The sequence below is a fragment of the Cyprinodon tularosa genome, unplaced genomic scaffold (assembly GCF_016077235.1).
Source record: "Cyprinodon tularosa strain WSP-4 unplaced genomic scaffold, ASM1607723v1 ctg107, whole genome shotgun sequence".
NCBI classification, from domain to species: domain Eukaryota; kingdom Metazoa; phylum Chordata; class Actinopteri; order Cyprinodontiformes; family Cyprinodontidae; genus Cyprinodon; species Cyprinodon tularosa.
The window spans coordinates 2,151,026-2,171,091 of record NW_024037860.1 but is presented as its reverse complement, the minus strand read 5'-3'; the positions used below and the strand labels follow the sequence as shown (position 1 = coordinate 2,171,091).

The following is a 20,066-nucleotide window of genomic DNA, read 5'->3' as shown; positions in this document are numbered from 1 at the left end:
AAAGGTCTCAAAAGGCCTTTTTAAGATTGGAGAAGCTGCAGAAATCCAAAGCTTAGCAAAACATCTATTCAAGCGTGAACCTTTGTACAATCCACAATTTAGAGTTCTTGCAGGAAGAAAGCCATTGTTTAAACACAGTCAACCTATGCTGAGTTTGTCATGAAATATGTGGCGGATACAGTAAATATGTACAAAAAGGAAGTCCTTTTAGATGAGATCTGACTTCTTACTTGTGAAATTATGTGTGTGGTAGATAAAAAAAACACTACATGGGTAAACTTCAATAAGGCAGCATCATGCTTTGGGGATGCTTGTCTTCAACAGGGAAGAAAAGCATCCCCACAGCCTGAAGAAAAACCTGTTAAATACTTAAAAAACATCTAGAGCAGAGGTTCAACTTCCAACAGAATGACTACTGAAATCACACAATACATCAGCCTAGAACTGGGGAAGCAAAAATGCAGGAAGAGCTTTGAAATGTGTTTGTGTGGCTCTTGCCCACCATTCAAGAATAGTAGAAATGTAATCTTCCTTCAAATGGAACTGATTTTCACATTTTTTTTTTTTTAGAGATACGATTTTTAAAATCACAAACATATACCCTGATAAATAGAGAAAAAAGCATAGTAGAACACAAAGTATCCTAGGTTTATTAGCCATTCCTATTTTGATTTTATTTTAATCATTAAATCAAGTAAAGAAGTGCTAAGAACATCTAGAGACATTTTATTCAAAACAGGCTTGGGTCACCCAGTCATTAAATCTGCTTAAATATTGTAAGAATTGTTTGAAGAAGGGCAGACTGTTGTTGATGGCTGAGAATACAGTAGATATAGACACTCTAAAAGCCTAAGACCTTTATAGACCTAAAGATTTGTTATTTTCCACTTTGTTTCATTGAAATGTTGCATGTTTAATTAGCCCTCAGCAGCTAAAATGAAAATAATTAGTGACAGAGCTATCTAGCATTTTTAATTAGAAAAACAATAAAACTAATTATGATTACTGAATATTTTTAACTTAGAAAATTTTACTAAGTGTGAAAAACATTTGAGCACCGCATGTTAGGAGTAGAGCATAATGAAAGAGCAAATCTAATTATGTAAGTTTGTAACACTGTTTTAAAGAAAAAAATATTGGAAATCATCAAATGTTCTTAATACAGTTTGATTAACCTTAAAGGAGTGATGAGCATGATTCATCAGCTTAGCTAGAAAGAAATAAAAAATACTAGTATGAAAAATCAAAGGTGTTTTTTTTGGTGTAACATCATCATCATCCACCATCTCTGGTTGTTTTCCAGTTCTAGTTTACATACAAGTTTTCATACTAATAGCATCATACAGTTACGAGTTACTTCTTCGCAAGACATGTTCCTCCGATAGTTTATGCAGTTTTACTGTATATTCATCCTCTGTAAATATATATGTTTGAGGCAACAACTAAAAAAGGGTGGGGTTTGGAAGATGTAGCTTGTTACACACCTTGGTCCAAAAACAGTGCTCAACAGCCTTCCTAGTTTGGAAAAGATTTCTTACTGCTACTTTGAAAGGATGAAGCTGTCCAGGGCTTTTATGATGATGGTTTTATCAATTTGCACAGATTACAGCTCCCTTTTGAAGGACTGCTGTCAGAGTAGAAGTGGTCTGACAGCCCAGACTTCCTCAGTATGGAGCCAAGTAAGAACTTATAAAATAAGATGAGAGGGTAGCCTTCACTTGATCCTTGCAGAACACCATGACAAAGATCAGTGCAGGAAGGAATACAACACCCCCCCCAACTTATGTTAGAAGGTTTTCTCTTGTAAGTATGATCTAACCATATTTGGCTCTGATGTCCACCTATCCTTCCAAACAAGTTAGTGAGATTCTGTGATCCACTTTATTAAGAGCAAAAGTTGAATCCAAAAGCTAAATAAGAACTACAGTATGTTGGTTTGTTGTGTATAAATACAATCAGATAGCATGAAAAGCTGTGATGTTGAATGAACGTGAATGCTTTGAATACATAAACTTACCCACAAACATTAGAGTGGTATAGGTTCAGTGACATTTGACCCTGTCCTTCAGATCCACTGCTATCATTTTTGGTCACAACTGTGATCATATGTTTTCCCCTGTCTGAGCTAAATGTAATCATGTCTAGACACTTCCTTCTTTTCTACTGCTGCTGCATGCCCCATATATTGTGCACCTCATGTCAAAAGTTCACTTTTTTTTTTTAAGGAAGTTGAACAAGGCTCCTTCCCCTCTTGTCTGACAGCAGCTTCATGACTGGCATAGTGAAACCAGGAACAGGCCACAGTGGAGCTGCCAGGTTCACTCTTACTCATAGACCTGAGGTTTCACTGTTTATTTCTTTTATGTCAGTTTTAATTTCATTGCTGAATATGGTTTTGGTCATTTTAGTACACGAGTAGTTTTGTTGAAGCTCAGCTGCTTACTATAAAGCAAACATTGAGGCTATCATGTCTTAGATCAGATTATGCCTTATTCTATAAATAAGGATAAGCTATTGTTGGGGCATGGAAAACAAGGATTGACACAAATACAGAAGCTTTAAACTGGTTAATCTTCATGTTTCCTTCTCTCTTTATTAATTCCCTGTAAAATATATGTTTTCAAATCACTACATATGTCTTTATCATCTTCTGTGGGTGTTGTTTTCATCTTTGAATTAAGAGCAGGTCACACACCAACAACATGTGTGTGTATCTTGTAAAACAACAAGCTGCCCTTGCTTGTCTTCTGCTGGCCGGGGCCTTTGTGGGTTGGACAGTTTGTGAAAATGACAAAACATGCCAACAAATTGCGTCATTTCTGCCTCTGCGGCCGAGGACAAAGGGCCACCATATGCTGAAGTGTGGAAATGAATGGAGCTCATTTGTGCTGGCACCCTGAGCTCTCGCCCCCCTCGACCCCTGCTGGGGCCTCCGTGGCAATGGGGCTGATGCAGACAGACAGGCCCGCTCTGTGCCATGCTGTCGGGCCACTGTCCGCTGGCACGTCCCTTAGTGTAATGCAAAGCTAATGCATGTGTTTCTCTGTGACGGAATGAAAAACAAGATACAAAGCTAGTTTTGACAGAAGGTGATTGCACATTCTGATTGAAAGCATATACATGTTTGACACTCTATAACTAACATGTGGGACGTTTCAGTTCCTGCATTTAAAAAGTAACTGTATGAGCAACTTTCTGTTTGTCTGTGTTTCTGTGTGTGTATGTGTGTGTGTGTGCAGGTCTGGGATGATAGCAGATGATTAAGGAGTGGCTGCTCTGTTGACATGAGATACTAATGAGGATGAAATGAGAAGGTCAGGGCTTGTCTCCAGGAGGGGGACGCCCTCCTCCTTCCTACATCCACCGACTCTTCCCTCCCCCTTCTCCTATCCTCGTACCCTCGAGTTGCCTCCTTTCCTCAGGATGGACGGCTAATCCTCCTCTTAATCGGAGCAGGCTGGTCTGCACATAGACACACACCTACACACTTCTAAACAGGCCTCTACATCTTCATAATGGAGGTAATTAGTTGCTCGACAAGGCCAGCTCAGCATTATGATTAGCACCCCTTTTTGAGTGCACTTATAATTTGACCACTTAGACCTCTGTTGTCAATTTATTCTTCTCTACACAGTCAATGCAGGAGATATCAAAAAGTATGTAAGAAAAATTATCTCATAATTTCATGTTTTTGGATAACTATTATCCATTGTTGGCAAAAAGGTTGCAAGGTCTCACTTTGATGTCAACACTCTACCTTCCTACACATAGTCCATTTTAAATGCATTTAATATAATTCTGAAACATGCAGAGTAATTTGGAAGAAATATATACTTCCAAAAATTAGCTTGAGTCTTATTTTAGCAAACAATAGGCCATGATTATGTATGAGTTTCAGCTTTCATTGACTATAAAGTTCAAAATGGCTTCCATTAAGGCAAGCAAATCAATACATAACTAAACGCACAATGACTTTTTTCAAAGTTAAAAGTAATACAATGTTTATTAAAGTTTATTGTGGTAAATAGGCCAAAACAAATCCAAGTAAACATGTCATTGCCCTTCATTCCCTGCCGACTGGTTAATGAAATTAATTAGGTACTTTCTTTTTGAAATACTTATAAAAGTTGTATGCAGTACACTGCAAAAACCATCTAGAAATAAGTACAAAATGTCTTAAAATAAGTGTATTTACCCTTAATTTTAGTAGGTAAATAAGACGATTTGCCAATGGAATCAGTATTTCTACTCCTAAAATAAGACAATTAGATAATATTCGCTTGAAATAAAACAAAGCAATTTTTTTTCTTATTTTAAATGTAAATTGTCTTGTTCCATTGGCAAAGTGTCTTACTTATCACCTCAATTCAAGACAAAATTCACTCAATTTAAGCAAAAATAACTCATACAGATTTCCATTTTTTGCAGTGTAGGTAGTATATATTTAAAAAGCTAACTGTGTTATTTTAGATTTAAAAGTGTATGAATGGTTTAAAGGTCCAGTTAAATTATGTGTAGATGTCTAAAGTTTTTATCATTTATCTTAAACTAACAATAATAGTGAAGTGGTGCTTTTGTGTTTGTTCTGTATGGAACTAGCAAACATCAGTAGCATTATCACAGTATAAGTTTGTGTGAGACTATGTTATGCACTTCAAGCTGCTGAACATTACTCAAGCTAATGATGTACCATTTTTACAACCTCAGGGAACTAAAAACTTTGTGCAACTATATTATAATGAACCCTAATGCAGCAGATTATCTATACTGATCAGTCAGTTCCATTGCGGAATGCCAACTGTGCAATACCTCATACTTTCCTCATTACTAAATGTTCCAGTGAACTGCGAATAGTATTATAATAAAGTGGAGGGAACTGAAACATGACAACAAGTTGTCCATGAAGTGGTAAACTGAGTAAAGTCAGAGTGAAATCAGTTGAATGAAATCATGCTGCTTTAGTACACCAAGGCATTTTAGACAATTTCATGGATGCCCTCTCATGTTGCTTTTGAGGACTAATGGATGAGCCACTTTGGTTTGGATGAACATGGCTAGCCTGTACAGAATCTTGTACTCAACCTAACAAAATACATTTAGATCAAATCAGAGGGTAGCATGCGAGCCAAGTCCTCTCATCAATGATGTCTCCAGTGTTTATAGTAGCGGTGTAACATAAAAATTGTTTTAGTAAGTGTGCTAGATTTTCACTGTAAAAGTAATCAAACTAATTACTTTTGACATATTGGTAGAGCTTTTACGCTACCTGCAATCGGATGTGGCACTTTACTACAATTCGATCAATCAAAGGGACTTTTCCTATGGCAATATCTCTTAGTCTGGTTTTGACATCAAACCAGACTAAGAGACGAGAAGATGGAGCGGAACTGCTCAATCAGTGACAGTATTCATAAAGCATTCAGAGCCTAAATGTTCCTGTGATTTGCTCATTATGAGAGGGAACTTAGACTTCAGCTTCATCGGTTATGTGCAGCTCTGATTCTCCTCACATCATCCCATCACCAGCAATACAGACTGCCTTCATTAACACATGCTGCTCTTTGCCTTGTCAATGTCATACAAAATACACTTGCATACTTATTTCACATGGAAATACAGGTGTTATACACTTTTAATGCTTTTTTTCTGTATATATGCAAACTGAGAACAGAGTTACACCGCCACGGGTGGTCTCCCTTTATTCCTCCAAGCTCGGGTCCTCTACCAGAGGCCTGGAAGCTTGAGCTAGAACTGCAATAATTTGCTTTGTTGTTCTTTAATCATATTTACATAGATACAGTATATCACACTCACTTGTCCCTTCAAACACACCAAAATGCTTCAGATTTGTATACGTAAATGTCGCTTTTAATTATTTCATTAATTCGTATAAAACCTTTTAAAGTTGCAATAATAGCAAAGTCACCCAAATTCGTTTACATTTTAGATTCTAAAAAGTAACTGTATATTTGCGCTAGTTTCTTTGATTGTGCAGTTAATAACTCTTTTACTTTTTTGGAGAATTTACTAGTAACTATAACTAATAACTTTTTTCAGTGAAATTGACAATACCGGTCCTTACAAAAAGATTTTTCAGTAAATACTCAAAATGTCGACAAACACATTGCTACATCTTGTGGTAAACTCTATGGATTAAGAATGGAATTATTTGTGAAAGGACACTGGAAAGTATTTGCAATGTTGTTTTTATCAAAGACCAACATGTGAATAAGAGGACAGTGAATGGCAGAACATGAGAGTTTTAGAAAATTTTAGAAAACAATTTCATAAATAAAACCTCACAAACTCTTCATTATAGGTTTTTCATAAGAAACAATGGAAACTGACCACATCTTGTGACTATGTGCATTAAAATGGATGAAGGCTGCATTGTGAGACAAGCAACCGACTCCTCACCCCCACAGTGAGATAAACAATCACAGCATCCAGATTTTTCAAAAACGATTTACTAAGGAACTTATTTTACTTAAGACAATGTTACATGACCTGAGGTATGAATCTCTCTCTCTCTGTATATATATATATATATATATATATATATATATATATATATATATATATATATATATATATATATATATATATATATATATATATATATATATATATATATATATATATATATATATATATATATATATATATATATATTAATATATATATATATAGGACAGAAGCAGTTTTAATTAAAAGGACAGAGCATAGGTTAGCTGAGATAAACGTAGTTTGAACATAGTTCTGCACAGGCCTAAATGGTTTTGCCCAAAATGAAAATTGCAATTATTTTAGGCGATTGCGATTTCATTTTAATGTCCTTGAGAGCTTGCTTGTCTAGAGTCAATATTTGCAGGACTTTACTGTAACCTCTGTGTGTAAAAAGTGCCAAATTCTTCTTGCATGCATAAATCTGGTGCTCTCTTCCCTTCTGTATGATTGCAAACCCACGTTAAACACATTAATGCAACCTAAAGGACTGGTGTCAGAAATGTTGTTACTAACTCTTGTTAAATGTAATACCACCAAAATGGAGTGCCCCTATGATTTAAAGATAGTTTCTTTCTTTGCAATTTATTGCAAATGCATTTAATTTCCATAGTTCTACAGATACACTTTTTGGCAGCGTGCTGACTTACTACAGGTGTTTCAACTTTTTACCTCTCTCCTGTATTCTTCCTCACACAATTTCACAAACAGACAACGAGAATATGTTCAGATCCTAGTTGTAAAGCATGTTCTAAATGGGAATTTTAGCTAAATAAATAAGTAATAGGTTTAGTTGTTCAGTAATTCATAGGTGCTGATCTTATCCCTTTAAAGCCTTTCTGAAAAGTAAATTGGTACTATGTTCCCCCTAATGTGAAAGACAAAGAATAAGTAAAAAAAAATAAATAAATAAAACAAATGTTTTTATATTTCTAATATTCACACATAGAAATTTTACTTTTCTTATTTCTATTTAAGCAAGAGTTTATGTCCAAAATAAAATCTTAAGAAGTTTGCTGATGCAGCTAAGGTTAACACTGAAGCATCCCCTCTTATTCATTTAAAAGATAGATGCTGCAAAGGTTTGCTCAATCTAGAGATGAAGTCATGTAATAAGAGATAACCTAGACAAAGGTAGCGCTGATGTCTGTCCAGCGATGCAGAATAACAACTTGTCTGAGTGCAGGGGAGCTCCTAATAAAGAAGGTGTGAGGGTCTCTATCAGCATGGTGAACTGCTGACCCCAACAAGGGGAAGGAAGTACTCAGCCAGCTGCACGCCATTTTTCATTCCTCGGATGGACCTTAAAAGAGAGGCAAGAAGAGAGAGAGAGAAAGAGAGGGGGTGAGAGGGGGAGAAATGTATAATGGGTCAGATGAAAAAAAAAATACTCCTGGTCTCGTGAAGTGTAGTGAAGTGTCATATGGATGCCTCCTAAGTCGTGACCTCTGTGAATTTTAAAGACTGTTCATCTCAACTCGTTAATCAAAGACTGATCCGTATCACAGTGACAAACCACACACACACATGCTAGCTAAGCCAGGTGCCATTTATCTTTTTTTTTTCTTCCTTTAACGTAGAAGGTTCATGGGAAGATGAAAACTCTCTAATTGCCACTCAGGTCTACTGACACGCTGTGGAAAATATATTTCATACTACTTCCTGAACACGTTTACATTCGCACCATCATCATAGATTTATTACAAACATGCAAAAATTCTCTTAAAATATGGATTTCATTAAATAAGAAGGTATAAATTATTAATTTGGTAAGATTGAAGGAAAGCTTTTATTTTTATAATGGAACTAATGCCGATAATAGAAAAACTGAAAAGGTCCAAGAAACAATGGTTGACCTAAACCATCTTTGATTATTTATTTTTTTTTGTTCCCAGTTTTTTGTTCCCAATGTAAGAAAAAGAAATAAACAAGTAGCTATGCAAACTGACTGTAATTTTGTTTGTTTTCTACACTACACAATTTTTCTAATTTTGCATGGGATGAACTTCAATCCTGTAGTTAAAGTTTTGAACGTTTGGATTATTGCTCTGCGTTTTGACAATATGGGCAATGTATAAAGAGAAACTAATGTCTTGCAGACAATTCCTAACTTATTTAGAGAAAGGAATAGATCTGCCTTCCTTACTTGAAAGTCATGCTATTTGGTCTTTTCTATTTTAAAGAGGGAAGAAGTAAAATGGTTATCCCTGTCATTTCCCCTCTCACCATTAAAGGTCTACTATTTAAAGTTTCTAGAACATCCTGAACTACAAAAAAACATTATTTTTAAATATAATAAACTACTCAATTACATTTCTCACGCTTTCAGGTGTAATTTTTATAATAGGAAAAAAATAAATTTATTTTAAGACTTTTTTTTTTAGCAGTTTAATAAAAATAAAAAACTGCCAGGAATAGTTTTCATGAATGACTCTTGTGTATTGTGTTTGGAGTACAGGAAATATAGACATCCTAAATACATTGCCTACCACAGAAGGATGAGACAAGAGTTCCTTGAAACACGCCTCCCATTAAAAATGGACTCCAGCAATGATGTGCTGTTGGCATGCAATACTTCTCCTAACGGGCATCCGATTTCCATCTTCCCCCTGTAACAAAAGAGGGAGGCCGTTGTGGAATTCGTATGGAAATTAAAATAGATTTTTTTACTTCATTGCAGTAAGTGAAATTTGCTTAGTTGCAGGAAAAGACGATTTCTGCTTCCACACTGAAAATATAGTTGGTAAATCGTATGCAACCAAAATATGAACACTCCTCATAACCCTGCTGCAGATAAAGTTGTTTCAGTCCAGTGTGATCTCTCTTGCTTGCTCTGTTTGATCAGGAGCGAGGGGCAGGGGGAGAGAGGGAGGGAGGAAAAATGAGCCTGCCAGTGGTTAATTGAGCATACAGATTCCTAATGTGTCAGGCGGTGGCCTCGCAGATGAGGGATGGCACTTTTTTACGATGCATCTTCCTTTGTTTCCTCTTCAGGCCTAATGAAGTCGGCCCTCCAGTCACCACCTGGGCCGGACGTTCAGGCACCACTGCCCCCCCCCCCTCACACCCCCCAACGCCTTCATTCACAAAGTCTGATAGCGATTCAACATCTCTAACACTCCCCTACCGCTTCCTCGACCTCAGCCAGCCTGAAGATAAATACACACACGTGTGATGACACACAGGCTTGACCAGAGGCGTGATTACGCACAAGCGGGATATATGAGTGTGCAAGCGCATCTACACAGCACAGTTTGGGAGTTTGTGATAAACTCACACTTTAGTCTGATGTTAGCAGCATATTCATTATCAAAACCGCAGACCTGTTTATTTTTACAGTCACAAAACAGCAAGCATCCATTATCCAAAGCTTTTTTGTTTTTTGGGGGGAGGTGGGGTGTCTCTTTTCATACATGCCTTTAGGTCACCTACTAATGAGCTTAACACTGAGGAAACATGGAAGCGATTAGACGAGGTTTGGCTGTTTAAAAAGCAGGGCAATGATATTGTGCCTTATGATTACAGGCGTTCATATCAGCGCAAACAGCAGAAAGGAAGGGAGTCGAGTAACAGTGTCTGTGGAGTTCCAAGACCTTCTCCAGGAAAACTTCATTTGGGTTTAAATTTTTTGCAACCAAATGTCTTTTTTTCCGTATTTTTGGCAGCTTCCCATTTTCCTTCTCCTTGTTGTCTCCTTAGCATGTCGGCCTCAAAACTCCCCCTTAGTAACACTTTCTCTTTGTTGCAGCTACTTAGGCTAAGTAGTTTCTGGTCACCCAAACATGTTCAAGGTGCTCTGTGACCATATGTTTACTCGCTGGGGAGCAGAAGAACGAAAAAGGCTGGACTCTGTGATCTTCACCTAGGTTGAGCAATGAATACTCCAAGCTCCTCTCGCTTGGGTTCACGCCAGGCGAAGGCAGTATATAAGCATCACAGGCCTACAACAGAAGCCCAAGCAAGAAAGTATCTAGAAGAGGATAAGTATATAGAGATAAAATGGATCAACTTTATAATACAATAAAATAAAAAAAAAGGATTTTCATAGCTTTAGTGTTTGTATGAGAAACGATTCATATAGTATTAAGATAAACCTGAGTGTCAAATGAAAAAAATAGCTTATATTTTCTATGTAAGACGGCCATAAAAGGAAATAGAATAGCTTTTATCAAATAGTTATATAACAGGTTGGTTACTCGTATTAAACTGTATTGAGGTTCTAGACAGATACACTGTTAAATTTTGATAATATTTTTTGTCTTTTAAATGAGACACCAGAAAGTGTCAAAGGGACTGAAGTTTTCTATGGAAAATGGGAATGCAATCAAAGCAGCGCCGTAGATTTGACAGAACTGGATGTCTCAAATTAAATATATTTTCTCACTTCCAAACCTCCTTTAAAAACATTCTTAGATACAGCAACATATATGTGCGCTTGGGAAACAAAGAAAAGTGCCATAACCTTAATATGGCATTTCCCCTCCTTCGCTTGGTGTTTCATTAAGAAAGTTCATGCACTTTTTCACATGAAAAAACTTCAAATTTGGATGAAAAGATTTCAGAATGTGTTTTTCTAGAAACTCAAAAGGGCACCACCCGTAGTTTTACTGGGACATACAGCTTTTAAACTAAAATTGTGAAGCAGCAGAATAGGAGCAGCATTTCTACAAAGCAGCCGTTCAAAGGATCTCCAAGAGCAGTTAGACCACATAATTTCCCAGCTAACAGCAACTTCTTATAGTACTATGGTTATTTTAAAGGGCAGAGCAACGACAAGCAACACAAGAATGAACAACAACATACTTACATTAAAGAGAAATTTTGTAAAATTAAAAGAAAATATCTTTAAAATAGGCTTTTTATTTGGCTCTTTATGATTAAAACATTGTTTGATGTGCAGACCGATCTGTGGCCTATTTTCCTGAATTTACTTCTGGTCGGAAGTTCCTATGCTGTTCTGCTTATATGACGTCAAGCACATCCATGTTAAATGGGTCCGACCTAGAAATTTATTGAAGCAAAATATTCAAGATGGATTTTGTGTATATTCGGAAGTGACAGGCAATCAGCTCAACTCAGACACCAATGGCAACTCTAGGTAATGTGAAAAAAGTAAAAAAAAAAAAAGAACAACTTTGTCAACTATGAGGCTGAGCTACAAGAATGAGCAGAAGAGTGCTGCAGTTCTGCGTGTTGGCCACAGGTGGCAGCATCATTAGAAAACACTGTAATGCCTCTTTAAGTGTTTAATCATTACTTGTCTTAAAGGAATGCTGTCTCTTTCCTTTGGTACCATTGTAACTTTGGCTTGATATCAGTCCTTTATGGGTGCAAAGTGGTGGCATCCATTTTGGGACATCACACTGAGTTTACTTTTAGTTACAGATGAAGTGACCACTATTACCTTTATCATCAACTTTAATTATATGAGCCTTCAAGGTCAAGCTGGGATCAAAACAAAAATTATTGTATTTTAATTTTATTTTAGCATTTTATACCAAAAGCAATTTAATTCATTGTGATATTGACTCAGTTTACCGCCATTAATACTTAATTTAAAAAGAAAATGAACTGATAAATAATTACTGAAATACATTTGTTCCAAACAGAAGTTTGAAGGGACAAAATTGCAATGCATTGGTGTAATATGTGCGATGAATTGGTAAAATAAAGAACCACCCCACATTGCTGAAGCAGCTGCTGGAAAATTTCTTAGGATTTTAAAAGTCTTTCAATCATCATTGGTAAATATTTCAGTACTTATAGCTCTATGGAAATTGTAAAATATGAGGAATAATTAAACTTTTAATTATTTTAGTTACTCTAAAGAAAGAATCAAATAACAGCTGGTTCCCAGATTGGGTTTATGTGCAGGTTTTTTTGGCATTATGTCATCTATATGTTTCTCTTGGGAAACTGCTATCAAAGATTTAAACTCTTCATGAAACTGCCATCAAACCTTTCCAAGGTTGGATTTTAACCAAAATCCAACTTCCATTTTTAGTGGTTCCACTAAATGAAATTGTTCCTTATTTAGAAACACGCAGCATTTTAGATTTGTAAAAGCTTTGCAGCAGAAATACCTCAAACTTCCTAGTTTTACTTCTCTTGGTGATTGGTAAAAGTGTTATGGTTTTGCAAACACATGCTGCCACAATGATAGAAATCAGAAAGCAGGATTTTGTTCAACATTTTGAGACAAACAACTGAATAAATATTTCTGAGTAGTATATTTACTTTCTGTATAATGAGGAAATTATATATCTAAATATAACAAAATAGATTTAATAATATTTTTGAACAGATATAGTTCTCTTTGCTTGTTTTGAGAGCACACTTATTAAAAGCAATTGTTCCTATGTGTATTTTCTTAATAATTGAAAATACACTGATGTTAAAAGTTAAGTTTAGTTATTTTGCCAAAAAGGTGGTAGATAAAATAAATAAAAATTACACAAAAAAAAAATGTTGTCATTTCTGGCGCATACAGTAGATAAGCCGAAAATGATTAATAATTGGTATACTGAAGAAGAAAAACAATTCAACTTCCATTTTTTTTCTGGCTCAGCTTTTCTTCTGTAAGCTCTGTGTCTTTTGTGTGTTAGGAACAGTTTAATTCCTCCATTTATTAATGGAAACAAACTCAGCTCTGATCATTTTTGAGTGAGCTGTTACTATGTAGTTTCAAGCTTGCATCTTGTCATTGTTTCATGTATGTCCTCCATGTTGTTAAAAATGGTTCACTACTAAAGCCAATCAAGATTTGTTTCAGTATCTGTGAATGCTGATGGCATCTATAAACTGTCAACAGACATTTTTTGCAAACCTTAAGAATTTCTCATTTCTCTGTAGGCCATATCGTTTTGCTTAGGATAGACAGATAACATATTAAAAAAATTGTTGAAACAAGAGAGCTTTTAATAAATACATATGGTTTTATCACTAAAATGATGTTGAATGCTCACATGGTTCTCTTTTATACCCCTTTCAGATTGGCTGAAAAAACAGTTTAAACCTGGGAACAATCGCCATTTAGTGGCTGTAGGAACAGCTCACTGACGCCTGTCTACCCAGGTCATACAACTCAGAAAGCGACCCGAGTTAAAATCGCCTCAGCTCTGATCGGTATGCTATGGGATCACCAGACCCAGGTTGGCCCACTAAATTACGTGACACCATTGAATGCAATGTATGGAAGTCAACACATTGCACCAGTCACTTCTGATCTAACAAGCCGAAACAACTCTACATTCAATAAGCATGGCGTAGCACTGGAGAGAGGGATTTCGACAGATAAAAGAGTGAAATAATAAAGAATACTGACTATGCTCTGGCTTACGGCCATGTTGCTCTTCATTGTTTACCTCCCTGATTTCCTTCGCACTGTCGACATCATCAATGCTCACTCACCCAATGTGATGCTGTCATCAGACATGCAGTTGTGGGGGACAGTTGGGTCGGACCCAGCTTTTCAAATGGGAAAAAAGACAAAAGCCGATTGTTAGGGGTCAACCTGGTTTTGAGAAACCCGGGTTTTCAGTGGGCAAGCGGCTTTAGACTATGAATACCAATGTTGGGGTACTGACCCAACTCATGATCCTTTAGACTTAGACTTAGACTTCTTTATTTGTCATTTTGTATGCACAGGGTGCATACAGAACGAAATTGCGTTACATACAGCTTATGAACGTTGCATTGATATTTCAAATGGCACGAGTTATAGAAAAATACAAAAAGTGCAGCAGTGGTCAAAGTGTGAACAGTGCAGAGGATAAGAGACAGTGTGCAAGTTGCAGTGGTTCAGTGCAAAATGGCATTTGTGCAAAAAATGCGTTATTGAAAAATACAATGAGATGAACAATTTAAAGGGCTAAAAGTTAAAAGTTCAGCAGCATTTGATGCCCGATAATGTGCAATAGGTGCAGAGTTCGGATTGTGGATCAAAGGTTCAACAGTCTGATGGCAGTGGGGAAGAAGCTGTTGCACAACCTGGTGGATCTGCAGCGGATGCTGCGGAACCTCTTTCCAGAGGGCAGCAGGGAGAACAGTCCATGGTGGGGGTGTGAGGGGTCTTTGATGATATTACGGGCTCGGGACACACAGCGCTGTGATGAAATGTCCTTAATGGAGGGAAGAGGAGCCCCAATGATTCCTTCCGCTGTCCTCACCACCCTCCTCACATTCTTCCAGTCAGAAGCTCTGCAGCCTCCACACCACAGAGAGAGACAGCTGGTCAGAACGCTCTCTATGGTGCTTCTGTAGAAGGTTGTGAGGATGGGCGGGGGCAGGCGGGCTCTCCTCATCCTCTGCAGAAAGTACAAGTGTTTCTGTGCCCTCTTCACTAGAGATGAAGTGTTTACAGTCCAGGTGAGGTTGTCCGTGATGTGCACCCCCAGGAACTTTGTGCAACTTTATCAGCCAGTATGGCGTTTTTAGACACTGCAGAGTTTAGTTATCAATAAATATTTATGGTAAAGAGCTTAAAGATATCAATGCATCACCTAAAATTGGTCAAACCAAAGTATTTTGATTGTTGATGGAATTTGTAATGTCATTACACCCCTACACCCCCTACAAATATTTTTTATACTCAACCAATAGTTTGGAGCATTTGGCACAAAAAGCTTTTTAGCCAAAAAGGGTCCCACCCTTTTGTAGCTAAAAAGTTTTAAAGGACATCTTGAATCAATACAGTGACAATTTGACAATGAGTGACAATGAGAAATTTTAGCGATATCTGATCAGACTATTTTATATTTCAAAATGGAACTATGTGAAGAAAGATATAGCTCCTCCTCTCTAATCCAACAAATGAGGTCAGAATTTCTGACCTTCTGTTAAAACTACATAACTCCAGTCCTAAGAGCAAAAAGAAATATAGATGAAAGATGTGCTTTTTTGTGTGTAACAGTTATATAACCTCTCCTATCGTCTCAAATTATACAATCCTCATGGGTACAAAATAAGCAACAGATTAAACCTGTGCTGATAACTGAAAATGTCAGCCTCGTCAAGTCAACAGGGGGGATCTTCAAGGGAGGGAACAGGGCTGAAGGAAAATGCCATTACTCTCCAGATAATTTAAACATGTGTTGGCATTTATCTTGGTGGTCCATGTCCGAGCACTAATGACAAACTCTTGTTATTAGTGGAGTGAATCAAAGCTAAAGGCATATGCCCACCCAAAACTGTAATCCCTTAATGTTTGCCACTCTCTAATTTGGAATTACAAAACCTACACTAGATTCATAGGTGCAGTAATTCTTCAAAGCAGCATAAATACAGAGTAACAAAACACATATTTGACCTTGTTTGGTGTGTTTTCTTTTTCAGATCTTTCCTTTCACCACAAAACTTTATTTTCATGGGAAGATTAAATATTTCTCTTTAAAGACATCTTTTAAATTAAACTATGACATGTCTGGTGTCACTGACACACACACCCTCTCCTTAACGGCACCACCCGTGCTCACACACACACACACACATATATATATATATATATATATATATATATATATATATATATATATATATATATATATATATATATATATATATATATATATATATATATATATATATATATATATATATATATGCAGTCACATGCTCGCCTGATTTCGGATGGATAGATAGTTCGGAAGAGAGGAGGGGGAATGGGGTGTGGAGGGGGCGAAATATATAATCTCCCGAAAAGAATGAGGCCCTGTGGGATTTTCTCAAAGTGGCCCCTCTCTGCTCTAGGGTAGGGGGAAATTGGGTGAGAGCTGGTGGTGTGTTGGAGGGGGAAGTGGGGGTTTAGGGGGTGTGGGGTGCTAAAACATGACCACTCTACACTGTAACTTGAGCCAGAAGGGGGCCAATCTGTCAAATAATTAGCTGTTGCCCAGCACAAAGGTTTTATTTGCAGGAATTTCATCGAGGCAGGATTGAATAATATGTCTGTGTGTTGTGCGGGGGTCATGGGAACATCATCTCTTACTGGTGGGCCATAAAAGACGGCTAAATGATAATGAGAAAAGGCTCCGGTAATTCAATTCCTCAAGCGTCGGTTTCCATCTACCCCCCCACCCCCCTCCTTCCTCCCCCTCTCAGTCTTTTAGTCCTTTCTTTTTTTCTAGGCAGCTAATTGCCAAACTTTGTGTTGATGTTGAAGTGGTTTTATTCAGTGTGCATAAAGACACACACTTTGGCATACAAAAAAAGAATGTTTATATGTAATCAAAATTCCTTCTTTCAATTTATAGTATTTTGTGAAAAAGGTAAGGACTGAGGAGCCCTTATAGACATCTTACAAGTAATTAATATGCAAGAAAATAAAGGATTGATCACTTAATTCTCTCAGAACGTATGTTAGAATAAATAAAAATGTACTTAGGTATTGATTCCATACTGAAGGAGAACAGAACATATAATCAGGATGCGCAGCCCTTCTCGTAAACCCAATGGCCAAGTAATTTTTTTTTTTTGTACACTGACCTTTAACCTTTAAAAGCAACCAACCAGGAAGTGGATAGTGTTAAAAGGGATTGATTGACTCATGGCCCATGAATGATTGTTTATATCATTCCATACTGGAGGTTTGACCCCTTCTGACCCATCCAAGGACCAATCCGCTGAGAGCCATGACCTGCGTCCATTTGCAACAGCGCTAATTACCTTTGACGGCCCTCACTTTGCATCAGGGGCTCTAAAAAGAATCCCTGTGGTGGCCTGATTGAGGCAAGACGCTGGTGCTGGCCACTCCACGTCGTGCTTTTCCCCTCCTCCCCTCCCACCTGCATGTCAAACACATTAAACTTAATGTAGCAGCAAATCTTACTCAATTATTTGCATGTTGCAGAGGTGCGCACACATGTGTGTTTATGTGGAGGCACTTTTTTTCATGCCCCTCATGTACATGTTCACCCATTTGAGTACGCTCAAGCATGCTGGTGTTTACATCTGAGGGCAGAGACAGAGAGAGGCAGACATGAGTTTGCCATTTCAGTGGCAGGAGGTCCATGTGGGGTTCAGGCCCACACATCCTGCCGCACACCACGGAGTGGAGGGGTGGAAGAGAAAACCTGCTTTTAAGTAAAATAATTGGATTATGGCATTTTGTGATCTCGCTAATTATAATGAAAGCAAGGCTTGCATTTTCCAATTATTATTCTATGCCGATTCGGTTCCTCTCTAATAAAGAGGAGCACTGATGCAAAACAAAATGCCACAACTCCATTTCCTGCCTGTGCCTTAGAGCTATTCGGAGATGAGGGACGAACACCACCTTCCAAATTTAACGTTTTATTTTCAGATCATTTCAATACAACACATGCAGATAGTATTTGTTCCCAAGTACAGTGTAACAAAATGTGGTTTTGTTGACACCCTTTAAAGTCTTAATAACCTACGTACAGAAAGTTACTTTCTTGGCATCTTCATTAAGTACAAATACTGATGAGTTTGTCTGGAATGCTAAGGTTAACAATTCTGATGTATTTAATGTGTTTTAAGTCGTATTTATTATTTAAAAGTGTGGATATTTACACAGAAAGCCACTGATTACTTACACAGATGATTTTCTCTCCGTGAATTTCTGTGACTCCTACCTCTAATTTAACATTTAGAGGTGGTGAATCATCAACAGTCTTTCTGTGTGAAACACATACTAACAGCAGAACAAGAAGCAAGGTGGACATTTTTATGTTAGTCTCTAGAATTGTTTTCAGGGAATGGATCATTGGTTGAACGCATTCAATTGAAAAAAAATACTTAACGATAAACTCTAAATTGAATTTTTATTAGCTGCTGATATTATTACTGCTATTGAGATTGATTTATGCCATTGAACGTGTCATATTGACAACTGAAATGCTGTACCATCTAACTTGACGTTTATTTTATAAAATTAATGGTGCGTGGGATTAACAATATGCTCCTAAAAGCAGAGACACTTCATTTTCGTAAATAAATACCTAAGACTAGGGCTTATAATGTTATGAATAAAAATAAATAAATAAAAAATTGCTTTGAATGCTTATTTACCCTTACTATCTTGGGTTATACCTGCATCAGGTATTGAGCATCTTCCTCACTGAGATTTTATTCAAAATGTTCAGCATTGTATTGGCAGGTGAAGGGTATTCTGGACAGTTTAAAATAGAAAACATTAAATACTGGATTCCGAACTGGATTCCTTTGCAGTGTTATTACATCAAATCCAATCCAAAAAAAAAAAAAAAAAAAAGCTGTTTTCAGGAAGACTTTAATCCAACCATTTGTTGAATCTGTTTCTGATTTTTACTGTAAAATTTTGTGTAGTTCGTTCATTGATTACTTTCTTCTTTTGATGTCCCTGTTTACTTTACGTAGAAAGTAATACGAGTCATGTGACAATCACTGCATCAAACCTCCTTCCCTCTCAGCTTCCTCTCTCTCCTTTCTTCCACCGTCTCTGACACACGCTCTCATGCATCTCACCCTCAGTCGCTCATGCTTCTCTGGTCTTGCCCTTGTCAGTCTCCCACCAAATTCCCTGGATCACAGAACATCTGACAGTATTTCATCTTGGATTTTGAGGATAAGTGAGGGGATTTCAGTTCAAGCTCAGAGCTTATCACCAAAACTAGGCTCAGTGACAAAATCCAGGAGGTTTACTCACAATCTGGGGGTACTCGCCACCTCTTCAACCCACTCCTACTCCAATCTCTTTTTCTCCTCCAATATCCCTCCCCTGTGATTTCTCTCTCTCCCTTTTTGTCATGTTTAAATGTGTTGTTAGATCTACCAATGACAGAAACTGATTTAACTAAATACAGCCAAGTATATTGTAGGTATTTCATTTTCAACTCAGAGTACAGATGGAAGTTGTATTTGAAAGAACAATAATGATCAAATAAATATTACGGTACATTAAATAATGATTTTTGTCTTATTTTTACCTCATTAAAATATTTTTGTCTTCCATGCTGATGGTATAAGAAAACACAACTCACTGCCAAACTAAATATGCAGCCAGTCTTTAATTACTAGTAATAACTAATCAACACAACTTATCTGGAATTCTTAATGTGTAAATATAATATAAAAATTTTATTTTGCTGTCAATGTAAGTGGATTGGGTCATGACTTTAGTTGACATCTGAGAATGAGTTTACTTAAACCCAAATTATACCTAATCCATCTGCTAAAGAGTTAGCACATGAAACTGTCAAGGTCAACATGAAGGGCTGTTGGGAGCTGGAGAAAATCCCATCTTTCTCCAGCAGAGTCCGCCGTGGATCCTCTGAGGGAGCCTCCTGCACAGCTGCAGCTCATCAAGATCATCAGAGGATCCACTATATAAGCTGTCTTCAGACCTTGCCTCAACGCCGCAGTGTTGTTCCAGTTGGTCAGCGCTAAAGCCTTGATCTCAGTGATTTTCTGTGACTCTAATTCCTGGTTGGATTCTAACCTCTGTCTCTGTGCCTCTAGGAAACCCGTGCTTCCTCCGTGAAAGCTCTGGAAGAGCTAACCTGCCGAGCCGACCCTCAGAGCCTAACCCTGAAGACTCTCAGTTCACCTCCAAGCAGCTCTGG

General features: G+C 37.2%; 1 long non-coding RNA gene across 8 annotated transcripts in view; it reads right to left on the bottom strand.

Moving 5' to 3' along the window:
- LOC119786057 overlaps window positions 1-20,066 on the bottom strand; it is a 106,491-nt gene that overhangs the window by 10,455 nt on the left and 75,970 nt on the right. For 5 of the 8 annotated variants that reach the window (XR_005281142.1, XR_005281144.1, XR_005281138.1 and 2 more), the window contains 2 exons: window positions 8,994-9,113; window positions 7,074-7,807 (listed from right to left, as the gene is read on the bottom strand). This is a non-coding gene — a long non-coding RNA (uncharacterized LOC119786057). Of the gene's footprint in view, window positions 1-7,073; window positions 7,808-8,993; window positions 9,114-20,066 lie in introns of those variants that run through there. The other 3 variants (XR_005281139.1, XR_005281140.1, XR_005281141.1) reach the window with 1 other exon arrangement.